Genomic DNA, 27728 nt, shown 5'->3' with positions numbered 1-27728 from the left:
TGTAATGAAAACGTCAATAAGAGATTCGGTTGTAGGTTTAATTTTTGTTGGTTTAGTAACGGAATTGGCGCAGCCATTGGCTGAAATAACTGCAAGAAAATCTCTGGTGACGTTACTATCAGAAAGCAAATTTATATTAAAAACACCTCCTAACACCACGTGATATTTTTTGAGATTTACATAATTCAAAAGTTTATCTAAAAATGAAAGAAAATACATGATACGAGCAGCAGGAGGACGGTAACAAACCGCAATAACCATGCAGCCCGATAGTGTACAACAAAATTCATAATCAGGTGTAAGTTCACAAAATTCAAGCAAGGGGTCACAAACAATTGATTTTTTAACCAGGACACAAACTCCACCACCGGCACCAACTGTTCTATTTAAAAAATAAGAGTTATAATTTGGAAGATAAATAACTTGTTCCGGACAGGTATACCAAGATTCAGTTAACATAAAAACATCCATCATGTCTAGCTCACTAAACAGTTGTTCGAGGGTTGCCGACTTATTAACGGCCGATTACACGTTGAGGTGGAGACAGCGAAAAAATGTGTCGCCCAGGATTGGTTGATTTTTCAATTGATCAAAGGTGTCGTACTTAACTGTGGCCATTATTGTTGAGAGTTTCCGTTAGCCCAAGCATTCTTTGTCTTACTTGCTCTTGAACAGCGACTGGTTGTCGTGCTTTATCATATGCACTTGACACACAGACCAGGCTACACACCATAAGCAGGAATATTAGGGGGCGTATAAGTGCAAAAAACCGAAAAGGAACACGAAAAACAGAGCTCAATTCTAAAGCAAAGGTGTGGCATGATTCACAGAATAATTGGGATAACGAAGAAACCGACAGTATTACAGCGCCCTTCACATGTTCAGAAATTATCTGCATACAAAGAACAGATTCAATTTTTGCGTATTTCACCGGGGTGATGTTACAGTTTTCACACGTCACAAGAGCAGCAAAGGCAGGTTTGACAAATGCAGTTTTTCTCTACAAGCTCTGATGCGATGGGAAAAGGGCAAGCCATCTAACATATTTCAGGATCAATTTAAACCACTTTGGCAAGGTCGGCATCGCAGGTGATGTGCAGTACAGGTGACTTTTCTGCCTTCCGCATGAGAATTCAGCCCTGGGATACCCAAACAAACTTCCAGTCTTTATCGCGCTTCGCCTGACGAGCCTTTCCCAGCAGTATTTAGTTTTCAACACTAAGGTGCTCATTTAAGTAGAGCGGGAGGTCACGGTCAAAACCGAGAAGACCCGTCTGCAGTTTCTTTCTTCTAGTGGCTTCGAGCAAACTATCTCGTGCACGTCTTGTTCGAAATTTGACTATTACATTGAACTGATCCTTTTTTTTCGTTGGCACCCGATGAACGACGTCAATGTCGTCTTTGCTAACTTCGACTTCAAGGCACTTAGCAATGTCTTCAACGACTGTCTCCAAGTCTTCGTTAGGCGCCACCGGTAGCACATGCAAAAGGTAGCACATGCGTTGGTAATTAACACTATCGATATTTAATGAAATGTGGTGTCGTCAACGTACTATATAAAAATTCCAAATCCTATGTATATGATCCTTAAGCGAAGTTTAAGGCGACGTACCCTTTTGCTGACATTTGAGGGGGTTTACTAGTTGCCTCGATAAAGAGGGCTTTAGCGGTTTGGTATACTTAAGATTGTCTTCAATGAACAAAGCTGAGAATATATTCGTTCCTGAAGACCGTGTGAGCAAAAAGAGTGACCGGTTTATTGCAACAAAATTTAGCCCAAAATATCCTTAAAGAGAACCAGTCTAAGTGCTGTTTGCGTGGCGGATACAAAACAACTTGTGATGATAGCCAGCAATGAAATGTTTTGAAATAAGGAAAGATGACGTTTTTGCATCAAAACACACTTTTAAGAAATCATTGAAGCCTCTAACAAGTCGCGCAATGTTATATAACACAGTAGTTGCAGGGCACCAAAAGTGTCATGGTTTAGCCAAGCTTTTTTTTCTCTCGGTGGTCTCTTCCCCACCCCTTGCATTCCATATACCGTTAGGCGTTCCCTTTCTTATAATGCTTGTGTGCCGTAAAAATTAGGGACATCCTATATCTCAATGTTGATGAAAGATGTTTGAAAACCTTGGTCTTAGAAAAATAAAAAGCACAGCTTCTTCGCTGGTGCCACAGCACATTTTTGTAAGTCCAGAAAAAATTCATGGGGAAACTTGCGAATACACGTTATATCAGCTGCACCAGCTAGAATGCTGCCAATTTTTCTGCGCGCAGTCTATGAAATGACAAAAAATAATGCGCCACCATGCGAGAAAGGGCATGAGGCTGTACGAGGAAGAAAATAAAAAGCCGCCTTTACAATTTCGCACTTATGAAGACGCTAATAAGCACCTCAATTTTTATGTACATGGTGGCTGTTTTGCTGGCCAGATATTTTAGAGTAGGTACCTTTGTGCCCGAGTCGCCATAGCCGGATGCTACCATCATGGGAAATTGCTGGTGGCGATCGACTTGAACAACAACCACTAACAAAATAGGCCTACTGAACAGCTGGCCGCCATGGATAAACTCAAGATAAATAGATCCACGTGAGTAGCCGCGAACACGATGCTCGTTCAGCAGGCAAGTGCGCTGCTTGATAATTATGACACTACTGAGAGTCACAACGGGAAGCTCAAGAGCAATATTCATGAGGAGATAGAGATCAAATTGACTGACGAGGTTCACGTATCTTAGTCTATTGCGCGTATAACGCAAACCGTATGTTACCAAAGCTCTCAAGAAAACTGGGCAAGCACAGCGAAAACTCTGCGTGACACAACGCAGTTTCAACGTCATCACTCACTTCTTCAGTGCCAAATTGGTCAACACCAATGCATTTCAGCTGTGTTTTTTTAATCGATGTCGTATTTCACGGTTATGCAGTAGAGAAGAAACATCTTTCTACCGACATGGGGTGCTCTCGTACACCAATTAATTCACTGCGGATTATTATTATTATTATTATTATTATTATTATTATTATTATATTATTAACAATAATGCAGTGAAATGTCGTAATTGGAACTCGCATAAGTTAAACATCCAGGTATTCAAAAAACGTGGTGCCCCCGGCCAAGCTGCATGTCATTCTATAAGGAAAAGCACCTGATAGATGACATGCCTTAGTATCTACAATGGCAGCTTCAAAACGGGTGGCCTTAGCTTTCGTACCTCTTCGCTGAAACTGGCCCAGACTGTTCAAAGGTAAGCCAGAATGATCACCCAAACTTTTCATTAGTTTGTTTGGTGTAGAACAAGCGTACTGGCCTATCTTTATTTTGCTTTTGTGGTTGTCGTGGTCCTCTGTCTTCTGATATTGATGTACGGGTGACATGACGCAGTGAAGCAATCTCGGTCTTTAACTACGTTTTTAGACAATTTCATTTGTCTTTAAGTACACTAAGAACCAAACACTTCAAATTTTGATGGCGTCACCTATGCCATCAAATTGATAATGGGGAAGAATACAAATCACTTTGTATGTTTTGGCATAAGGCTTACTGTTCACGTAAGTGCAAGTGGCTGCTTCTTACTTTTGTACCACTGACTAATCAATAAAACATGTGGACTGCTAGCTCTTGAACTTGAATTAGGAAATTACCTGGCGCGAACTTCAAATATTGCCCATTTCTACATAAATAATCCAGCGAGGGCTTCTCTTAGTTTTCTTTGCAGAGTATGGCATAGGGATTGCTCCTCATAGCGCCTGTTGGTGGTTCCAGATTTGCATGTCCAAAGAATTTTGTATCACCATTAAAATTAAAATTACGGGGCTTTGTAGTTGCTACATTACTAAGTTACCATGTCATGGGTTGTTCCGAGAGTTACCTGCAGTAGTTGAGTGCAGTCTTCATTTGTTCATAGAGATCGGCCGTTGGTGGGTTGGCGAGGTTATGCCAGATGTCGCTGGCATAACGTATGCTCGGGTGGGCTGCAGGCCAGGATGAACTGGGCCGTGACCTTGGCAAACCGACCTTGGGCGATTCCACGCAAAATGTGGAAATTGAGCAGGGAAACGCCAAGAGCCAACGTGTAAAGTAATTCTGTTGGAGCTATCATGCCCTCAGCGTAGCCGGCAGGCACGGCCTTGGTTGTGGAGGCGTTGCGAGAATGATGCTATTTCTGGATCTTCACTTCTTCTTGGAGCTGTTCCACTTGCTGGTGCATAGCAGAGAGGGCTTCGGGGTCGACCATGACACAACAGTTTGTTCGGCATTCTGGTTGCGAGATGTGCGATGACCGGTCGGCGAAAGAATGCATCGCATTATTAACATAGCGAATGTTTACTAGCGTAGAAGCAGCATTCGTTCGAGCGTACCAGCGCTGCTCTGAAGTGGTTTGAAAAAAAAACAAAAAACCTAAACACTTCCGAGCACTGAAGGTTAGGTTTATAGCCGCCACTGGTACGTGAGCTTCTGATGACTCTGCGATGGCGCTGTTCCTTATCGGAGGCATAATGCAGCATGCGGCCGTGTGACGCGGGCCTAGGGAGAGACGAGCAGGAGGATGCGCCAGTTCATGCTCAGTGTGTCGCCACACATTAATAGTTCTGAAGTATGTATGTCTCATGAGCGTTATAACCTTTGGAGTGAGTTAGGATTTGTGAAAATAAAACAGCAGGAAGTAACACTTCTAAAGAACGTTCGTTATGTTCTTTCAGTATAACTGCCTCTCAAACTAACTTTTTATGTGATAGCTTTCTACAAACAGTTTCTAAGACATAAGTGTGTCACTTCATAAACAAGCAGTAGTTCTACATTGAAAACGCGTTAGCTGAACCTTGGCTTGCTCATTGCTACAGTAAGCAAATCTCACATTAGTGATGAGCCAACCGAAAAGTCGTCCGCACTCTACGTACAGTCGTTCTATCTGCTTTGTCCAATCCATGCCACGAAAAATCAGGCAAAAACTTGTTCGAAAAATTTCAAACTTTGAACTTCTTCAACAAAATGATCCGAGGCGTACGAGAGCCCTCACTTAGGCAAAACGAAAAGAAGGAGTCCGATACTGAACCCATTCTGCTTGAGGTCATTAACTGAAAGTTGGAAAAGTATATTGATACTAGCCATCATTAACATTAAGAAATAAATTCGTCGTCATAACAAAGAAGCTGAACCAGAAATATTTTCTGTTTTAGCGTTTCATGTCATTGTTCAAAAAGATTAAATGAAGATTTTGTTCCCGCTGAGACGTCATGCGAGGGTCAGATTTATGGGTGAATATTCCCTGTGAGTCTTTGTCAATAATATCACAAAAATAGAACTAAAGACATTGAAAAGACATCACAGCATGAGGTAAGGAGCGGTTTTCTGGAAAACAATATGTGACAGCTTTGTTGTATATTAATTATATGTAATGCTTGCGTGAACCATACACTGTACCCGAGTGAGGCTTTTACACGATATCTCAGAGGAGGGTATAAAATAACCTAACAAGGATGGCGTAAGTCAGAATTCACATTTACCAGCTTTACTGTACGTCAGGTAGGGGATCGGAAGAAGAAAAGGTACGTTAATGCACAGGCATTTTGTCACAGAAAACGCTGTAACCTAATAATCGCTTGATTCAGCGCTACAAAAATACGTTCAATTCATGGTGAGGTACGAGCTTCTGAAGATATTGAAGCCACAGCCAGTATATTCAAGAAATAAGAGGAGTGGCGTAATCCCATCTTAATTTTGGGAATATAGAAAGTGAGCCTCCACGTGTGCAGCGTCGCTATAGACTTGCGCATCGAAAAGTGTAACGGAGAGTCAATATAGGGGAGTAAAGAGATACGAGTAACAAGCAGGGATACTTAAAATAAGGAAAACAATAGAAACGCTTATTATCATGTTCATTTTTTTTGTTGTTTTGTGCTTGTGAAACCACAAAGCCAATAGTTTGTCACACATGCAGGAAAACTGAGCGTGTGTCTTTTTTTGTTCTTTTTCCGGTTACATAGCAGTACACGGTGTTCCGACCTGCTTGCCACAACGACCCAGCAAAGGGCTCTGATTTTTAGTCGAACCAAATAACTTTCATTTTTACTTTGCGTATTTTCGCGTCTTTTGCTCATGACCAAGATTATTCTTCTTTCACAACCAACGATGATCACCCCAAAGCTGACAATATTTCTGCAAAACGAGCCATTTTAACACTCTCGCGGTAGTAATATGAAACGCTCAAGAAGATTACAGAATATTTCCACGTGGACTGCGCCGAGCGTTGCTTTCGTAATTATATATTGCTTTCTTTTGATGTATTCAAGTGCAATCCGAATACATCAGAAATAAAAGAAGAATGGCACTTGGCAACGTTGCTTGTATGCCGACAAGTTCACTCGCACAAGTGAACTATTCCCGGCCGACACTGTTCATCACCTCTTTCGAGAGTGAAACAGTGTAGCAGTATCGTACCAACCGTGGGTATCGGGCTTATTGTGTCAAGTTAGTATTTAAACCATGAAAAACGTAGGCTCTACGTCAAAACAAGCAAGAACAGTTTATTTATCTAAATGCGTCAAACGAAAGGGTTGGCCCAAGGATGAGATGGCGGTGCAGTGACCGTAATCCACGGGCAGCTGCAATGAGCCAGCTTGGCTGATAGCGCCAATTCTTAGTGGCAGCCTCCGCACTTCTCCCCCGGGCAGCGCAAAGGCTGGTCCTTTTGAAGATTGCAAGTGGGCCGCGCGGGCCGCTACTGCGCAACACGTGGCGCAATCTCTCGGTAGTCAGTGCGCGTGCTTCCCACGCATCCCAGCTCTCCTCCCCCCTCCTCACCTCAAGAAGGCGGGATGTAGACTGGAGGTCTGCAGGTTATGTCCGGCTGCAGGGACCCTGTGTCGAGGATAAAGAAAAACCAACAAATATTTCCATATCGCTGTCTATGACAGTATTTTCGTCTTGCAGCCATAACAGCCCAAGGAGAGGGAAAAAAAGCAAGCACCAAGGAACGAAACGCGCCATCTTACCAAACCCCTCTTTGCTACGTTACCACTGACGAAGATGGTAGCACTTGCTCACTGGTGTTGGTTACTGGGTGGCCAGGGTCCGATGAGGAATGTCTGCATCTCCTGTGGCGGAATTTTTGCATGCCAAAAATGATTCAATATTGGAGAAGTGAGTAGGGCCATGCACTTGATTAGTCATAGAATCTGTTATTATGTACAAAAGCTTAGATTTCTGAGTTATTTTATAAAGCCCGTCCCACCTCTTTGCTAGAGAAGTTTAAAGTTTTCGGAGCATCACTGAGTGCGTGTGTGTGTTTTGACCCAAAGTCCCCGAGCCGAAAATCAATATTCTTTTGACGCTTATCATATTGTATAGTTGTTCATGCGAAATACACCGAGGTGCTGTAGCCGGTGCCTCAGATCAGCAGCACTTTTGCATAAGGTCTCCCACTAGTGGTGGCAGTTGCCAGAGCGTTGTCCTGTGGAGAACTTAATTCTTTTTCTAGGTTAAGTTGCACAGGAGTGAAACCTGTTGACCGATTCATTGTTTTTCCCGTCGCAAATGCTACGCCTTCTAGCGTCAGATCCCAGTACTTGTGACCCTCGGTATGCATGACAAGCAGAGATTCAAGACTTTGGTTTGCTCTTCGGTGATGTTAGGTTGCATGTGATTTCCAGATGTACGCTTATGACAAATTTTCAGGGCATCACAGGAATTTGTGAACACCTTGCTGGTGAAGTACGTTGTATTGTTCGTGATCAACTGGGCAGGGAATCTAAGCGTGGTGAAAGTTTTGAGAAGGCAGTTCCATACTTTTTGCTAAGTGAGCTTGCGTAAAAGAAACAATTTGATCTATTGCATGCAATGATCAGTCACAGAAGCAGGTTTTCGTTTCACCCCCAACTCATGGAAAATGAATCCATGACGTCACATGTTACTAAGTGCCAAAGCGACGTATTCTAAATTTATTCCCGGGGTCCTAGCAGTAGACCATCTTGTGCTTTCGCCCTTTGACAAACTGAACAACAACACGCGTAGCGCAACACTTCCTTTTTAACGCCTCGTCAAGTTACTATACGACACAGCTTCTCGTAAGTTTCTGCCCTGAGAAGTGGCAAGCTAAGGCACGGCAGTGATTGTACGCCATGAAGAATGTGCGAAGTTTGCGAGAAATAACAACGCGAAACGGGGATTCTCCATTACCATAGTCATCCTGGGGAAAATACCGTACCAAGATGCCTTTTTCTCCAAGAAGATAGCAGTGTGCCTCCCTATCCCTTCCTGGCTCAGCTGAATTTTGAGTCCCAAGCTTTTCTGACACTTTACGACAGAAGCCATTACTATGATGTGCTGCAAAAAGCTTATGTTTATTCACCAGAGTACCCCAACGGGAATTTCTTGTGTCAGTTCGGGTGGTGTCGTGACCACACACTCTTTCGGGCTCTACCTGGGGTTCCTTAGACAAGAGCGCACGTGAAAGTGCATCAGCAACTGTGTTAGCGCAACTCTTTCGGTACGCAATGACATAATTGTAGCGCTGAAACGTAAGCGCCCCTCGCGCCAATCGTTCGGAGGGTTAAGGTAGTCATTTAAGTCAAGACAGTGCTTGATGAGGAGTTTGAATAATACATTGTATCCTATCAAAAAACATTTCCAACTTCTTTAATAAAAAAATGATGGCTGGACATTCCTGCTCTGTTACCGAGAAGTTTCACGTCACACCGGTTAAAGTGAGGCGTGTGAAAGCTACGGGCCTCTTCGCGCCGGCGCACTCCTGTAAACGTTCTGCATCATGGCCATAATCTCTTCAATTGGTCTGCAAAAAAAGTTTTGTTTACATCTGGCAGCTGAATTTCGAAAGTGTGTCGGAAGATGCTTGTTTGTCACTGCTCCAGAGCCATTAAACGTCTTTCTTCAGCAGCTGTGATTGTGGTCGATTGATGTCTGTGTATTGTGCAAATAAATCACAATAAAAAGGAGTCATTCCCAGAAACTTTTTCGAACTCTTAGTGTTTCTGGGTGGCAACAAATCTGCAATTGCGCGGGATATCTGGGTTTGGCTTTAGTTCACCATTGTCAAGAACAAACCCAAGTAGTTTGACCTTTTATGTGCGAAGTATTTTTAGCGAGCTTCGTGGACTTTGAGCGTATCTATCTATCTGCTTTCAACATTTAGCTTGATTGATTGATTGATATGTGGGGTTTAACGTTTTAAAAGCACCATAGGATTATGAGAGATGCCGTAGTAGAGGCTCCGGAAATTTCGACCATTTGGGGTTCTTTACTATGCACAAATTTGAGCCCATGGGCCTACAACATTTCCGCCTCCATCGGAAACGCAGCTGTCGCAGCTGGGATTTGAACTCGCGACCTGCGAGTCAGCAGCCGAGGGCCTTTGCCACAAGACCACCATGGCGGGGCTTCAACATTAAACTCTCCTGGCCGTTTGGATAACGGTATGAATCCCAAAATTGTTATGACATAACATCACTGTATGATAAGCATAAGTTACTAATCATAACATGAAAATCATTACATGCGTGTCATGAATGTCATGATATACATTTCATGGTCTTGCTTCTCTTGTGGTGCTTTCGTTCACATGAGTCACATGAGATGTTGCAGAACTGGTATGGTATGGCATGAACACAGGCGACAGACCCTAACTTGAAAATCATTACATCCGTGTCATGTAACATCACTACATGCCACACTCATGATTCGCTCGCGGCCGTTTTGCCAACTTCGCATATACCAGATTCGGTATTATATCACGTGAGTAGATGACCAACTGAAGGATACTATACAATAAATACAAAGTTACTTACGACGTGAAAAAGCATTAACGCACGGAGGGATGTGAAGTGCAACTCTCCACTCCAGAGCTAGCAGACGATCGTTCATCGTCGCTGTAACTCTCAGCGATTGACAGCCATCTACACTCAGAGAAAAATCCTCGATATCCAGACAGTTTTTTCGAACATCACTGCTGAAATTAATCTGAGGAAGGCTCTCCACCAAACGACTTCAATTGCACCAACAACGCGTCATTCACCACGCACACTACACACACGGTGTCAGTCACCACGTTTATTTGAGGATGCGAAGATCATTTCGCTCCGATTTCCAGCAGAAAAGGAATTAAACGTAGTGTGCTGCAATCTTTCACCGAACGTAAAAACAAGCGGCGCAGCCTAGGCTATGGTTTAGAGATGCCAATCACGAGCCTGCGCTACATTCCACGTACAATGAATAGAATGAGATTGATGTCCATCTGTCTATCGTTCTGTCTGTCTGTCTGTCTGTCTGTCTGTCTGTCTATCTATCTATCTATCTATCTATCTATCTATCTATCTATCTATCTATCTATCTATCTATCTACCTATCTACCTATCTATCTATCTATCTATATTTCTATCTATCTATTTATCTATCTATCTATCTCTCTCTCTCTCTATCTATCTATAATCAATCTATCTACCTATTTATCTATATATCCATTAATTCACCTACGTCTGGGTGCCCTCACGATCGCCCCTTAACTTTGGGTCTTCGAAATACTTTGCAAGAAGAGCCAAATGTTCGTCAAACGCCACGGCTAGTTTCAGTGTTGACTATCCAATTTCTCGCATAATATTTAGTGCCACTTCATAAAGTTTCATCTAATAAAAATTACAACAGTCTCCTTGCATAACATTGATTCCCAAGTTACGCGGGATCTGCGCCTTTTTTTGCGAGCAGTAGTGGATTGCGAAAATTATGGCACGAAATGATCTTTGTTTAGTATTGAAACAATCAGTAATGTGAAAGCAATCGAGTAGTTTTTATATGATAAAGAAGTATGTAAAAACACTCCTAAAATTCAGGAAAATAAAACTTGGTCCGCATGGCTCGGCCTGCTAAAAGCTTTGCAGTGCTTTTGGAGCGCACGGATTGGACGCAAATGCACCCACTCGCACAGCAGCGCACCAGGCGGGTGCCGCCAGCAGTCATCCACTGCGGGGCCATCTCCAAGCCCACGCTCACGACACTAGGCAGTATATTTCTAGACAGTGTACTGGTATCGCTTAATCTCGACATCTTGGCATGTAAATGTATGCCCCCTGCTTCTCTTTCCTTTCTTTTTGTAACCAACGTTTGTTATTCGTCCCATTCATAGGTGATCAAATACAGGCGTAAGCCGCTATCGTCAACAACCTTTTGTGTTGGCCGGACGCGGAAACTATCTGCCGGCTTCCAACTTCCAAGATTTCTTTTTTGATGTCGGCAGCGGCCACCGCTTGGCAGCACACTGCTTCGTCTCTGCGTGGTCCGTCTTGTTTTTTTTTTTCCTTTTTTTTCCACCCAGCGAAAGCATCTTGAACCAGTACATCACAACTTGAAGTGAAGCGAGGACTGTCCTAATCTGCTTTAAAGTTTTTTTGTTTCTGATGGCGACTGTCAACAAGGACAAGTGTCACCACCGGGAGATGACGTCCCTACTAGCCTCCTTAAAACTAACACGCGAAAAATGACAAGGCATCTTCGACGAAGATTGGTCCTCCTATCGATACCTCAGCTGGTCTATCAGAGGAGGAAAGTAATTTTACATGAAAAAAATAAAAACAATTTTGCCCTGTAACTGTCTCTCAGGGCGAGGACACCTCAACAGTAGCTCGTGAAGGGTGGGGGTGAAGGATGAAGTTAAAATATATGATTAAAAGGTAAAGATATAAAGAGAGAGAGGGATGAAGAAGTGAGTGAGGCGCAGGGACAGCGTACGACAGAAGTAAGGGGAACATAGGAAAGATGAAGACGGTCGCAGGAGGCCGAGAACGGGGCATCAATGGCCAGAGCTCTTGTCGGCGACAGGAGGTGGCATAGGGCGAGTCCAGTCAACCAGAGCTTCGCTGTCGTCCTCTTCGGAGATCAGCGTCAGTAGATCGCGTAGGACCAGCCCAGTCGGCCAGAGCTTCACTGTCATCGAAGGTGGCGAGGGCACAACCAGTCGGCACAAAAGCCAGCGAGCGTGTCCGGCCTATCTGAGGCACTTCCTCCTTGACGATTCTACATCGTGTTTCCACCTGCCGGCTCCATTTTGATTTTTTGTAGAGAGCGTGTTTTTGAGAAAAGAAAACAGTGTCTAAACCTAGGAAAATGCTGCAAAATTAAAGCTTAAAATTTTCATGATGTGGTGAACCATTATGTGGTTAGGTTATAGGGCTGGTCATTTATTCTTGTTTTTTTTTTCAGCGAATGACAAATGTACATTACCTTCTTGATTGTTGTCTGTAAACGCTCTAAACTGTAGTAATGATGATAACATATATGAAATACAATGATACATATCTGTTTTCAGTTGAGAGAAAACATGTGCTGGGGTACATGTTTTTTTACATTTATCCTACGCAAACATGTATTTACTTTCAGGAGGTGTGAAAAAAGATTTCTGAATAGGTGGAAATGATGTATATCAAAGCAGCTTTATTATTTGTGTACAATCAGAAAGTTTGAAATGAACTAAGTGAGCCTAAACTGACATGATTTCGCGATGCCAAGTTTGACTACAAATCAAATTGCTGAAGTATGTATATGTCTGCATCCTACATGAGACGTGTGGACTACTACGAGCACCATTGTATTCAATATATTGTGTTTGTGTGTCTACACACACGTATACATAGCAAGCACCCTTCCTGTATTGACTCACTGAGCCTTCAATAGATATACATGAGATGCTTATGCTATTTATTACTCTGAATATTTGTATTTGTTCATATAACCATAAAATACTGTCTAAACCTAAATAGTCAGTTTTACAAAGAAAGCGTTTAGTAATATCATTGAATTCCAGTAAGCTTGCTTATATAAATAAGACACTAGCCCTCTGTGTGACGCGTACTTAACAGAGAACCTTTTCTGTTATTACCCTCTTTAGTTGTTGATAGCCTGTCCCGTGCCTATCTATTCGAGGTTCTGTGAGAGCCGATTTAGCGGGTGGCACACGCCCATCTAACGCCCTCTCAGAAAGGTGTTGAAGTAAAAGTACACCATAACACCATACGTTTTATTTCGCTATACACCGTTCATGTAGAGTGTTCAGCTAACACCCTTTCAGAAGGTGCACCCGAAAACACCTATGCGGTGTCCCTCCGGCGACAAACCTGGTTACACCCTTGATGGTGTAAAAATTATTTTGTGCACCGTGTGAGCTTGCCGATGGCGTTGATAGCCTTACGAAGAGTACAACTAAACGGCCACCGGCAGTCGCAACATGCGGCTCGCGTGTAATTTTTGTCGTTGTTATTTTATAGTCACAAATGAACAATAGGTTGGTGTCCAATGTCCGTGAAGTCTTACGAAGTGAGGTGGATATCTGTATACTTACAGCGATGAGACCGTTCGCAGGCACGGTTCTTTCATCGTACTGGTAAGTCACTGGCTGTGCACTGCCACATGAAGAAAAAGACACACTTTTATCTGAGCTATAGTGCAGGCGACCTTACTTTCTGCGAAAGAAATTGTATGCGACGTTTTCATTCCGTGTGCCGGCAAGTCACTCACACCGGCAGCCAGTTTGATTTCGATGACGTAGAACGCCTACTTTTTCTATAAATCGCTTTGAAGGTGTGGCCAGTGACTGTGTAGGTATACGACCACTGACAAACAGCTTCCTTTTATTGGCGTTTCCAGTCTTCTTCGTAGTTTTAACTAGTACATCACATTGAAGCGATTTATTCACATTGACTCTGTTCGCGGAGGCTTTCACTTGGTTTCGGCCCACCCGTGTTGGCATGGTGAAAACGTGAAGGCGCTTGCTGTGTGCACTGAATGTGCGATGTACTTACCCCTCATAACATCTTCTATTCGTTACATAGTGCTCCAATTTCACCGTGGTGCATAGCCGATATAACTTGTTTTCGTGATACTGACCGTGCCGAGTATTGGAGTGAAATATTCGCAGTAGGCGATTCATTTCCGGGTGTTTGCGCACGACACGCACTGTCACACATTTCGTCCCTGTTGGAAAAACCATTCATCTATTGGTTTTAGGACCGCAGTTCAACGTTGCCCGATTTAGGCTTAGAGTGAACCATATAAGCAAATGAACACAAGCTTGAGCATTTCATTCGCGGTTTGATGTCTTTCTCAAACTAACATTTGTGTCAAGAAGCTTCAGCTTTTTATATTAACGCTGTTCCAGCAACGTGTCACTAATTAGAGAGATTTTCTAGCTAGTATGAAGAAGGGCTGATACAATAATTCCCACTGCTTTCACGTTCATTGTGGTTTCAGGTGACAGCGCCTGTGCTATGAGGCAAACAGAGGGGCCTATGACTGACTCACCAGCTTGTTGTTCCTCGTCTGAACATACCGAGCAGCGTTTCAGGCTCCTGGCATTGATGGCCGTGGGCTGCGACACACTGCCATTGTTCAGTATCACCAGTCGCAGAAGCTTCCCGAAAGGCCTGTATTCGCGCTACGGCCCGGAAAACCTTGCCACCTCACGTGACTAGCTTGACCGAACTGGTAGCATATGTCACAGGTCCTGTTAATTCGGGAGGCGATCGCTGGGCTAATTCCAAGGGCCGAAGTATCGGCCCCCCGAACCGCAACGAAAGCGTGGGCAATTTAGAAGTAGTCCTTTTTGATGCGCCAGCGGACGCCGGCTTCGGCCCAAAGAACAAGTCAGAGCTGACATTTGATGAACAAAACAAAATTATATTCTTAATAATGGCAGATCAAAACATTACACAAGGGTGCACACTCCACAATGTCACCAATCAAACAACGTACTACTCAGTACAATCAGCCACACTCAAAACAACGGACAGAGACAACAATACGCACTACAATGCAGTCGCATGCATTGAACAACCAAGACACTTAAAGACTGAAGAGATAGAAAACCTATTCAGTCCAAAGTTCTTGGAACATAAGACTGGATGATACTCTTCCGAGAAGCACTCACTCAAAGTCCAGCGTTGTTGTCGTTCCGCTGCACCCGAAGTTTCTCTTTTAAGAAACCTCGCGTCTTCAATTGGTCACTCTCCAAGCTTCAAACTTCTTCGCCGGAAACACGTCGGCTTCACACACGCAGCTGTTGCCACGCGTATTCGCTCGATAGCGGTAGACACACGCTCTTGCCTGTAGCTCGAGCCTTCACCCCTCTGGGGGAAATCCTCTTCTTCTCCTGCTTTGTCCCTACCGACAAAACCTTCGCCGACTACACGGCGGAATACCCTGCGCGCTCTGGCGCTAACTTCAGTCTTCTCCTGATCTCTCATCTCGGCTGCTCGATTAAATACCTTCCGCGCTAGATTCCAGAAAGTTCTCATCATTTCGTCGGCGCGATACGCAGCGAAGGCTGGGGGAAAGGGCGAGACGGTTCGAAGGCCGTCCGCGACGAATGACGCAACCCGGCATCACCACGCCCCTTTCCATCGAGAATCTTCTAGGGCCTGCTCGGCCACCCATGTGGAGTGAGGAGGTTCGTCGGCGAACCTACGCTTCCGAGGGGAGAGGGACGCGTGCCCGGGGAGTCTTTGGATGCTTGTTTTCTTTTTTTTATCGTTGACCGCGCGGCGTCACTCCGGCGTTTCGTCGTGAAAATTGAGCGCTAGTTTTGTGACAATGCCCCGCCTTTTAGAATATTATCTCATAATATTCGAAACCACACAAACGTGCGCGAACAGTCCCCACATTCTCAGAGACTGTAACACAGTCTGTCGCTAATGACACGCCACATTCAAAGTATATCACTCAATACAATTGCACAATGTAATTCAATCTCACAACACATGAAATATAACCCCAGGTCCATGAGTACAACACTCCACCACATATTCCAAACAATACAAATGTACAAAGTTCTCCCATTACAACAATTGTACAATACTATACATCACGTCACAGCACAAACACTAGGAAACCTGTGACACAGGATAACACAATAACAACACATCCAAACGCATTCCGATTTGACCTTGGCACCTTCCCTAATTACTTCGAGCTTCGCTTGCGCCCTTTCTTGCGGTGTTCGCTCGATATTTTTCTGTTTTCTCTCGTTTTGTTCCGGCGAGCTTCTTCTTTCGTTGGTATCTGAGGCGGCGTCTCAGCCATCGTTGTCCCTTCCGACATTGTTAGCGGGTTATAACGCTCAACCGATCCTGTCACCTGCTTGTTCATGTCACGTCATTGGGCTTGGCTGGCTGACTCCGTCACTTTTACACTGTCGGTCGGTTGAGGTCGAGCCGACGTAAGTCCAGCTGCCCAGCACATAAAGTAATTCAATATGAGATGACGTTCTCATTCACTGTCTCTTGCGTCCAGGCTTCACCTTGGGCTCGAGTGAAATCCTTCACGCGATTATTCTCTACTGTATCTCGCGGTCCCTGTGTCGGCGGAGGCTCCATCTTCGGGTCTTCTTCCAAACGTTCTGGTTCGTTTGGCCCTCGCGCCCCATCGATGTTTCTGATGACGAGGTCGTACAGGGGGGTCGTCTTGCAAAGAGCGGTAACCTTCCCGCTGAAGTTCGGGGAATCAACTTAAATCTCTGCTTCGGGAAGCATCCGAACCGTACTGTCAATTAGGCAAACCGGTTTCGGTTTTCCTGTCAACTCACCTTCCCGTACCAAATTTCTCCGCACGATAACCGTGGAGCTACCGGTGTCTCTTAAAACCGTAATCTTCTTGCCCGCAACTTTTCCAGGCAGCGTTGGCATTCCCTTCGTAGCACCGGTTGGCTGTTTTGTCAATACAGCGCCCACAATAGGAAGTTTCTCCCCATTTTTCAACTCTACGAATCCGTCGGTGACGGCATTATCACCGGATTTTGGTGCTGCTAGCACACATGATACCTGGTGAGTTTGACTCGCTCCGTTACGACATGCGTCTGCTTTATGCCCAGTCTGACCACACTTGAAACATTTTACTAACGTAGGGCTCGTAAAGTTAGTACGACAGTTGTTCGCGCGATTACCCACTCGGTTACACAGAAAACATCGCGGAACACTTTCCGGTGCACGCTTCCTTTGTTCGGGTGCCGATTTTTTCGAATCTTCGGGACACTCCTTCTTGACTCTGGCCACATTTGTGCCACCTTGCACTTCCAAGAATTGATCAGCCAATTCAAGCATTCCTTCAAATGACTCAGCTTTCCTCTCTTTCAAGTACAGTGACAGGCTTGGGTGGCAACTAGTAAGAAATTGCTCTCTAATAAGGAGCTCTCTAAGCTCATCGTACTCCTGCGCGGTCCCTAAAAATTCAATCCATCTGTCGAAATAATGGCTAAGTCGGGCGGCGTACTTCGTAGCCGTCTTACCATCAGCTGGATTTCCTGTCCGAAGTCTGTCCCGGAAACCTTCCACAGTAAATCTGAATCGCTTCAGCAAAGCAGCTTTCACCTTTGCATAGTTGGCTGCATCTGTCGGCGTCAGCCTGCCGTACACACTGAGCGCTTCACCACTCAAGCAAGTACTCAGAGCAGTTGCCCATTGATGTTTCGGCCAATTCTGGCTTCTTGCAATTGTCTCAAATCTGTGAAGGTACGCGTCAAAGTCGTCCTTCTTTCATCAAACGCTACGAGCAGCTCACTTGGGTTCAAGCGGAAGCCGTGGTCCTCCCGTTCGCTGCTTCCAAATCTAGCTTGGACCGGAGTTTCACTTCGCTGTTGCAAACGGAGCCGCTCGAGTTCCATCTCGTGCTGTCGCTGACGTTCCCTTTCAGCCATCTCCGCTTCTCTTTCTTCTTTCAGCTGTCGCTCCTTTGCTTCTCTTTCTTCTCTCGCCCTTTCAGCGGCCAGCTTTTCTCTCTCCAGCTCCAACTTCAATTGCTGCTCTCTTTCTTCTTTCAGCTTTCGCTCCTTTGCTTCTCTTTCTTCACTCGCCCTTTCAGCTGCCAACTTTTCTCTCTCAGCTCCAACTTCAATAGCTGCTCTCCTTCTTCTTTCGCTCTCTCAGCCGCCAACCTCTCTCTCTTCAACTCAGCCGCTTTTTCTTCCTTGGCTCTCAGCTGCCAACCTCTCTCTTTCCACTGCCTCTTTCTCCTTCTGGCTTACCCACTTACTTAGTTAGGCGCCAGAAAGACCCATCTTCTCACCAAGAGCTACTAACTTTTCGAGATCCAAGGTGTTTCGCAAATAAAGTCTTGCCGTGTGCAAAAAGTATCTGCCTAAATCAGTCTATCGGAACACTCCCCTGCACTCGTTAACGAGAACACTGAGCAACACACAAAATCGTTCCGATAGCACTGTCAACACTCGAGGCTCTTTCTCACTACTTTGGACACACTGTGCACCAAAAGGTCCTGTCGCAGACGCCACATTAATTGTCACAGGTCCCGTTAATTCGGGAGGCGATCGCCGGGCTAATTCCACGTGCCGAAGTATCGGCCCTCCGAACCACACCACGAAAGCGTGGACAATTTAGAAGTGGTCCTTTTTGGCGCACCAGCGGACACCGGCTGTGGCCCAAAGAACAAGTCAGAGCCGAGAGTTGATAAACAAAACAAAATTATATTCTCAATAATGGCAGATCAAAACAATACACAAGTATGCACACTCCACAATAGTTGAGTACAATATGTCACCAATCAAACAACGTACTACACAGTACAATCAGCCACACTCGAAACAACGGACACAGACAACGTTACGCACTACAATGCAGTCGCATGCATTGAACAACCAAGACTGTGAAAGACTAAAGAGATAGAAAACCTATTCAGTCCAATGTTCTTGGAACAAAAGTCTGGATAATACTCTTCCGAGAATCACTAACTGAAAGTCCAGCGTTATTGTCGTTCCGCTGCCCCCGAAGTTTCCCTTCCAGGAAACCTCGCGTCTTCAATTGGCCACTCTCCAAGCTTCAAACTTCTTCGCCGGAAACACGTCGGCTTCACACATGCAGCTGTTGCCACGGGTCTTCGCTCGATAGGGGTAGACACATGCTCTTGCCTGTAGCTCGAGCCTTCACCCATCAGGTGGAAATCCTCTTCTTCTTCTGCTTTGTCCCTACGGACAAAACCTTCGACGACTACACGGCGGAATACCCTGCGCGCTCTGGCGCTAACTTTGGTCTCCTGACCTCTCATCTCGGCTGATCGATTAAATACCTTCGGCGCGAGATTCCAGAAAGTTTTCATCATTTCGTCGGCGCGATACGCAGCGAAGGCTGGGGGAAAGGCGAGACGGTTCGAAGGCCGTCCGCGACGGATGACGCAACCCGGCATCACCACGCCACTTTCCATCGAAAATCTTTTAGGGCCTGCTCGGCCGCCGATGTGGAGTGAGGAGGTTAGCCGGCGAACATACGCTTCCGAGGGGAGAAGGACGTGTGCCCGGGGAGTCTTTGGATGCTTGTTTTCTTTTTTTTATTGTTGACCTCGCGGCGTCACTTCGGCGTTTCCTCGCGAGAATTCGACGGCGCGCCCTTTTTTCAGCGCTCGTTTTGTGACAGCATATAACTTGCGCATGTGTGCGTTGGCCAGTTAGCCTAACAATCAAATCATGCCCCGAGTACCCAGCACCTGTCTCAGTCTGCTTGCGCCGGATTTGTGAACCCGGCATATCAAGACGGTCGGTACGGACGCCTATGCTTTTTGGATCGAGTAAGGAGTGAGTGCTCTGCACCATAACGCTGCTCAACAGACACTTGCTCCCAAGAACAGCTGTCCCCATATAATGTATTAAATGGGATCCGGGCCACTCTTGTTTATAAGTGAAGGTGTCCTGGACGCGAGAGGAGACAACCGTGACTGCGTCTGGGCTCGTCAAGTCGCATGGGGAACTGGCAACGTGGGCAGGCTAATTCAGTGACGGCTAAAGCGCACATAAAGGCGATGGCAGTGGCACGTAATTGCTTTCAGCTCTCAATCTTGTACACCATTGCCTGCCCGTGCGGAACGTTGAAAAGTTTTGAATGTGTGCCCATGAAGAGATGGCCACAATTTAAGAAGACTGTTGAATGACCCGAACGACTTTGCCACTTTCCGAAGCAGTCGGTGCGGCTCAACCATGCAATTCCTCATCGTCAGAACGTACTCAAGTAGGTTTTTGTCTGTACGTTACGTTATCAATTCGAACTCACGCTGGACTCACTGCTTGTCTTCAGCGGACACAACTTCCTCTCGTAAGCGCTTTTTAAAATCAGCCCATGTCGGGAAAACCAAGGCAGCCTTCACCATCGTCCTGCGGGATCCCGTGAAGCCAATGGCTAGATTAAATGATTTGATTGATTGATATGTGGTGTTTAACGTCGCAAAACCACCGTACGATTATGAGAGGCGCCGTAGTGGAGGGCTGTGGAAATTTCGACCCCCTGCGGTTATTTAACGTGCACACAAATATGAGCATATGGGCCTACGCAATTTCCGCTTCCATCGAAAATGCAGCCGCCCCAGCCGGGACTTGATCCCGGGACCTGTGGGTCAGCAGCTGCATAGCTTAGCCACTAGACTACCACGGTGGGGCAACGGCTAGATTCGAGCGATTACGTACGCTTCTGAGGCACCAGTAGCTCTGGCATAGTTGTCTGCTTCGTCTATAAAGTTAGCTATTGATTTCGTGTCTAAGTAGCCCATATACTTGGCTAGCTCAACCTGTGGCCGGAGCTGTGGCTCACTTACCCTAAGTGGCTCCATTGCCAGACTGCTCACGCAATCCATGATCGTGCTGCACAACTCACCAACACGCTCAAACTTGTCCAGCTGTTGTTTCAGCAGTTGTTCTGTCGGCTTGAGAGATCAATGCTCTTTGTTGCCCATTAGGTAAGATCATCCCGGAATAAAGCTACTTTCCATCTGCCTGCCTCAGGGGAATGAAATAGCGCGCAACAAATTTTTCACAGCTTTGCCGCAAATGCTAAGCAATGAATGCGATAGCAACAAATCGGAAGGTCACTTCTAGAATGGCAAGCAGATAGAAACGTGCTCCGCATTTCTCACGCCCAAATAACGCACGAAACGTACTCACGGGTAAAGATGAACGTGAATTATTGTGTCATTTCTTATTTCACATTGTCTGAAAAGCACGTTTCCTTCGCATGTAGAGGTATTGCAACAAATGCAGTCACCTTTATGTGCCCGGTAACTACAACCTAATCCTCCCAGTGCTAGCCAAAGGCCAGACAAAGTGTACGATCCTCCCCACTATGAGACAAGGGTAGCGAGTGAGTTTCCACTCCTTCTATCCGCTGAACAAAGAACGCGTGGGAGATAAGAGGGTGTGCCGCCGCGTCGTGACGAAGTGACAACGCGCGCTCATGGCGCCTACTTGCTGGTAATGTCGAATACACGATAGCCCTCCCCTGTCAAGATGTCCGTCACCAGTGGTAAGTTGTAGATATAAATTGCTTGCCGTTTGAACGTTCAAAGACATGCTTCTCCATGACTTAGTGGTTCACGCCTAGCACTTATCTTTAACGGGTCCCACGTTCGATTCGGTGTGCTGGAGTCTTTTTCCCGGATTTCTTTCTTTCTTACGTTTCATGTACATATAGATACGTACACGTACAAGCTGATTGACGGCAACGTCAATGCCAACGCCGGCGGTAAAATCCAGCTGAGAGTGTTTATAAATTCCTATCGCCATAATATTGCCAGATTCCTCGTACAATGGGCATCGATTATACGCGAAGCACGAATGAAGAATGTTGACACGCCACATTAAAATAAGCAAAATTTCACAAGGCGGACATAAATTTTTGCGTACATCACTTCAACTTCATGATTAACATGTTTTGGAATTGTCGTTCACCTTCGTCCTCTATTTATGCAACGTGATACCAAATTTCGTACTTGTGGAGCTAGCGAAAGTGCCACGAGCACGCTAGAAATGTACCTTGTAGTCATCTTTTACATGACACGCCTGGCATGATTATCAGGTTTGGACGCGTCAATTACCTTTGTCATCTATTCACCTCACATCATACTAAATTCGGTATATGTGGAGCTACAGGAACAGCCACAAGCGCGCTATGACTGTTGCATGTAGTCATGTTTTACATGACGCGCATGTCTTGATTATCATAATTGAACGTGTCAACTACCTCCGTCGTTCATTCACACAAAGTAATACCAGATTTGGAGTATGTGAAGCTTGCAAATTGGCTCCAAGCGTATAGTGAGCATTGTATGTGTTCGTATACTTTCATGGCACACGTGCAATATATATAACGTTTGCACCGGCCATATACCTTCGTGATCCATTCGCGTCAAGTGATAGCAAATTCGGCGTATGTCAAGGTAGAGAAACGACTGCGAGCGCGCCATAAGCGTGGCACGTAGTCATGTTCTTACGTAATGCGCATGTCATGATTATCATGTTTGCACGGGTCTCATAGATTCACCATTCGTTGATGTAGCGTAACACCAAATTTAACATATATGAAGCTAGCGAAAAGACCTCGAGCGCACCATGAGTGTGGCGTTTAGTCATCACTTGCAAGACATGAATGTCACGACTTACACGGGGGGGAGTGGGGGCTGTCACTTATGTTCGCCATTTGTTATGCTAGGCTATACCAGTTTTGCATTATGCATGTGAACTAAACCACCGCAAGAGCAGGAAGACCTTGAAATTCATAACATGAAATCATAACATTCATGACATAGGTATCCTGATTTTATTCTTATGACTATTCACTTATGCTCGTCATACAAACGCAGTCAATATTTTATCATCGCCAGGCAAATGCGCCCAATCCAGCCATTCACCTCCCTCTCCTCTATTCCCTTCTCTGATCTCACCAATGGCCTAGCCTTCATGTGTGCTTTGCCGTCATGGGGGAGGCAGACCCCTTACAACGTGCCTTACGACGAAATTAATGCGAAGTAATTTTTTGTTCAGTTATGTGCAGATCCGTGGGGCGGCATCTTGCATTCCTCTCGTTCACTATTCTGGTGGTCACGCTGGCTCTCAAATAATACGGCGTTTTGAGATAACGTGTCGCAGCTCGTGGCGCTATGCGGGCCACCAATGAGGAAGTGTCACTGCAATTCTAATACATGCACTGCGCCGTGGTGTGGTGGCGGCGTTGCTGGTGTGGTGGCAGCGTCACAAAAAATTGGCACATCCGTCAGTTTGTAGAAATCAATGATAGGCGAAACGCGAATAATGAAGGCAAACATGTCTATTTAAATTAGCACAGCGGTGTGATGTGGACGTAATTGATGCTGCGCATCACTTCGTGCTATGATGGCCATGTTTGGACGTGTCATTCACATGCGTCATCTGTTCACGTCACGTAATGCCAAATTCAGCATATGTGGAGCTAGCGGAACGGCTGCGAGAACGCTATGAGCATAGATGTAATCATATTTTACATAATACGCTATCACGATTATTATGTTTGGGCATAAAGTTACCTTCATGTTTTCATGTCCCCTGAAACCAAATTTGGTATATGTGGAGCTAGTGAAACGGCCGCTACCACGCTATGAGCGTAACATGTAATCATGTTTCACCTGACAAACATATCATTACTATCATGTCTAGACGTGTGATATACCTTCGCTATCTATTCATGTCACCTGATACCTGATTTAGTATGTGTGGAGCTAGCGAAGCGGCCAGGAGTGCGCTATGAGCGTAGCATGTTGTAGTGTTGTATATGACATGTATATCATGATTATCACGTTTGAGCCTGTCATTTACCTTTTTCGTCTATTCACGTCTCGTAATATCAAATTTAGTATACGAGGGACTTGCGAAATGGTCGTAAGCACGCCATCAGCGTAGCATGTATTCATGTTTTACATGATACTCACGTCATGTTTATTATGTTTAGACGTTTTATTAAACTTTGTCGCCTCTTCACGTCACCTGATAACAAATTTGGTACACGCTAAGTTAGAAAAACGGCCGCGAACGTATCACGAGCGTGGGACGTAGTCAAGTTCTTACATGATACGCATCTCATGATACTCAGGTTTGCACCAATTATGTACCAACGTCATTCATTTATGTCCTGTAATACCAATTTTTGTATATGTGAAGCTAGAGAAACTACCACGAGCGCACAATAAGCGTGGCGTGTAGTCATGACTAGTCTTAACATGAAAATTATGACAATCATGTCATTATCCACGTCAAGCTCTGTCACTGTTCGCTATGCAGTCGTTACATATACCGGTTTTGCAAAATGAATTGTGAACGAAGCCACCGGAAGAGCAACAAGACCATTCAATGTAATTGATAAAATAAATGACATACATGCCAAGATTTTCATGTTATGACTAGTCGGTTATGCTCGTCATACCGTCATGTTATGCCATACCAATTTCGTTATCAATACCATTAGCGAGGCGGCCAGGAGAGCTAGAAGTCGTACGCAGCTAAATAGATAGACAGACAGATAGATAGATAGATAGATAGATAGATAGATAGATAGATAGATAGATAGATAGATAGATAGATAGATAGATAGATAGATAGATACGCGTAAAGTCACTGAACATGTCTAAGACATGCTTCGCATTTCAAAGGAGCACGAATGAACTGTGCTAAACTCACATGTCTATAACGACAGAGCGTCGCGGGCAGAACTGCACGGGTGATATCTGCAGTCGCAAATACGCCACGTCTGAACATTCGCTGCGCTAGTGACGTGCGTGCTTTGCAAAACTGCCCCCTGTTTATCACCGCGGATGCAACAACCGCTTTGGGCATCGAAGGTGCTTTTAAAAATTCAGTGAACAATCAAAAAGGAGCAAAAAAACAAAGTGAATCATTGTCGCTGTGATATCAAAACATGAAATGAGAAAAAGTTTAGAGCAAAAAGGCGCCTATTTGGGCAATCGCTGGTTTCTTTTATTTTTCGTTTCGGTTCTGTAATCTCCACAGCGCTTCAACAGCCAAAGCCGCCATCGCGGCCGGGGAGATAAAGAAGGGTAAAAACTGCAACGCAGGCATCTTACAGGCGCCGCGCATGCTCAGATTCGGCATATTTGCGACTGCAGATGTCGCCCGCGCTGTTCCGCGGGCTATGCTGTATCATTTTAGACATGCGAGTTGAGCACTAAACAAATCTCACAGACGAACAGTATTGTGGTGGAGAACAAGTCATTCACATCTCTGTGGTGAAGCGCTCGGTAGCATGTGTGATGCATGAAGCGCAAACCCTCATACAGCGTGGCATCACGACCATTCCCTGAACGAAGGTGGACCGAAGGCTGCTGTTCATGAGCACGCCTTTGCACTGGCATCGAAATAAAAGAGACGTTTAGCTTATAGTCATAATATGTCTTACCAATCTTGTTACTGATACGATTATCGGAATGGCCAGGAGAGCTAGTGGTCGCAGGCGCCTAGATAGATATATAGCTAGTCAGATACGCTCAGAGTCACCAAAGTTCGCTAAAAATCTTCCGGCAGACGAAACCTCGCCAAACAAAACTAAAGTCGGAACCTACGTCCGCCATGCCATTCCTACAGGTTGTAGAGAAAATCACGTTTGGCGCTAACTGTGGGTATCGGGCTGAGTGCGCCCTGTTCGCAGTTAAAGCAAGGACAACGGAGGCTCCACGTGAAAATGAACAATAATTTAAATATCTAAACGCACCACGTGGCAGGGTTGCGCAGGGAACAAGACCGGGGTGTGGTGACCGTTATCCTCCGGCAGGTGCAATCAGCCTGCTTGGTTGATAGCACTCATTCTTCGTGGTAGCCCGGGCAGCGCGCAGGCTGGCCCGTTTGAAGAGCGCAAGTGGGCCGCGCACACCGCTATTCTGCAACAGGCGGCGCTATACTTTGATCATCCGTGTGCGTGCTTCCCTAACAACATATTTGCAAAGTGCAAGAAAACGAGTAGTTACAGCGTAACTACGAAAAGAAATGAACAGGAAAGAAGTTTTTTCTGTCCATGTCTGTTCCTTCTGCAGTTACGCCGTAACTACTTGTTTTTTCGCGCTGCGCAATTGGTTGATTCGAGATCACTAAATATCAATCTCATCAAGTTTTATTTGCAGTGCATTCAGCTGGGTTTGTGTTTTCCTATTTTTGTCATGCTTCGCATCAGGTAGAGTATTTCAACTTTTCCACTAAGAACTAATGTAACTGTACTTATACTAGGAAACCTTTGCAATATGTAGGTGCAATAATTTGGGACATGTTAGTTTAAGAACGTATGTCTATTTTAAAGTAAGGAGCCTCTGATAGAGCCAGTCGGTCGTGTCTTATCGTTAACCCTTGGTGCGGTCCAGGCAAAAGCACGTTTAGCATAGCAAGCTGTAGTATATCCTGCACCCTCTGGCGCCAAAGGGAAGACTTCTTTTGTCTCCTAGCGTTTCGATAATTTTTTAACGCAGCCAAAAGTTCATAAATTCTCGCCAATTAAAGTATCTGTCTCTATGCGGTCCTTGCATCTCTGTCTTTATTTGCGCAAAAGAGTTTATGTTGAACTTTAGTATACTATGCGAATGTTCACCCTGAACAGTAATGCTTTTTCTGTTCCTCTCAGAAGTTCTTCATAATAGCAGAAAGGCCCAAAGGTCGCGGTATTGAATCCAGGCTACGGCGGCTACGTGTTCGATGGAGGCGAAAATGCTGTGCGCCCATGCGCTCAGATTGGGGTGCACGTTTACGAACACCAGGTGGTCGAAATTTCCGGAACCTTCTAAAACGGCGTCTTAAATACATATGGTGGTTTTGGGAAGTTAAACCCACATATTAATCAACCACTCAAATGATATTATAGAGTGCGGACTTTGCTTGTATGGCTGCGACACGACAACGCATAGCACGCCAAAATATTGAAAGAGGATGCAAGCGAGAAATAAAAAGCGACAGAAATTGAATAAACAAGACGAAGAATTATGGAGAAAGATAAAATTTGGAGGCAAAAAATATAAAAACTGTAAAATAGAACAGGAAAAATAGATTTATACACTTCTATATTATACAGAAGACCAAGGATCAAGTTTTACAAGAATGTGAAGATAAGCGAGGAAGTTTGCCCAGCTCCGCATTTTCTTGCGGCTTCGAATCAAACTTGGGAAGCTGTCTTGAAAATTTGTTTTCCTAAGACCCCATTTTCACGTGTCTCTGTACCTTGGGATATGATTTCCGAATTTTGAACATTAATGCACGAAGTGTTCTTAATAAAACTGATAAGCTTGAAGCGGTTATTCTTGGGCATAACCCACACGTGGTCGTCATCACGGAAACTAGGTTGCATGACGAAATAGATGATACGGACGTTTTTCCCTCTGATTACCGTGCTTTCCGTCGCGATAGGCATACAAGGGGTGGTGGTGTTGCTGTCTTGGTGAGGCAAGATATCACCGCAGTTCTCCTACGTCAGACAGCTAATCTTGAAACGCTTTCTTTAAAAATTTTATGCCGTAATACATCTTTTCTACTATTTGCTGTTTATCGAGCCCCTGATTCCCCTCCGCTATTTCTTCAAGATCTGCATGAACACATGGCATCTTTTGTACACAATAATATTTTTTAATAGGTGATTTCAATCTACCGGGCATTGACTGGATTCGCGGTACATATAGCGCTGATGTGAGCGTAAACAATGAACATATGCGTGACATTATTTTGATGCATAACTTACAGCAAGTGGTTACTGAGCCTACACGAATTAGCGCTGCTTCTGATTCAATACTTGACCTCATATTTATTAGCCAGACTTTTCAAGAGTTTTCTGTTTCTGTTGAACAAGGCATTTCTGATCACGAACTTGTGGCTTTTTCCTGTACCATCGATCTTCCCAAGTCTACTAGTTGTAAAACTGTTTCTGTAAAGCATTATTCACGTGCCAA

The 27728-nt window shown here is 44.9% G+C and overlaps 1 protein-coding gene across 9 annotated transcripts in view; it reads left to right on the top strand.

Annotated features, from left to right (window-relative positions):
- The first annotated feature begins 5437 nt into the window (after nucleotides 1–5437).
- The window catches only part of LOC142767569 (uncharacterized), a 128866-nt gene continuing 106575 nt past the window's right edge, over nucleotides 5438–27728 (top strand). For 7 of the 9 annotated variants that reach the window (XR_012884997.1, XM_075869528.1, XM_075869524.1 and 4 more), the window contains exon 1: nucleotides 5438–5554. The gene's annotated coding sequence lies outside the window, so the exon portion shown is untranslated. Of the gene's footprint in view, nucleotides 5555–9322; nucleotides 9437–27728 lie in introns of all 9 variants that reach the window. The other 2 variants (XR_012884998.1, XM_075869526.1) reach the window with 1 other exon arrangement.

This window comes from Rhipicephalus microplus, chromosome 7 (genome assembly GCF_043290135.1).
Source record: "Rhipicephalus microplus isolate Deutch F79 chromosome 7, USDA_Rmic, whole genome shotgun sequence".
In the NCBI taxonomy this organism is placed as follows: Eukaryota; Metazoa; Arthropoda; class Arachnida; order Ixodida; family Ixodidae; genus Rhipicephalus; species Rhipicephalus microplus.
Note: the sequence above shows the minus strand (reverse complement) of the source record. Positions and strands in the feature narration are given on the sequence as shown.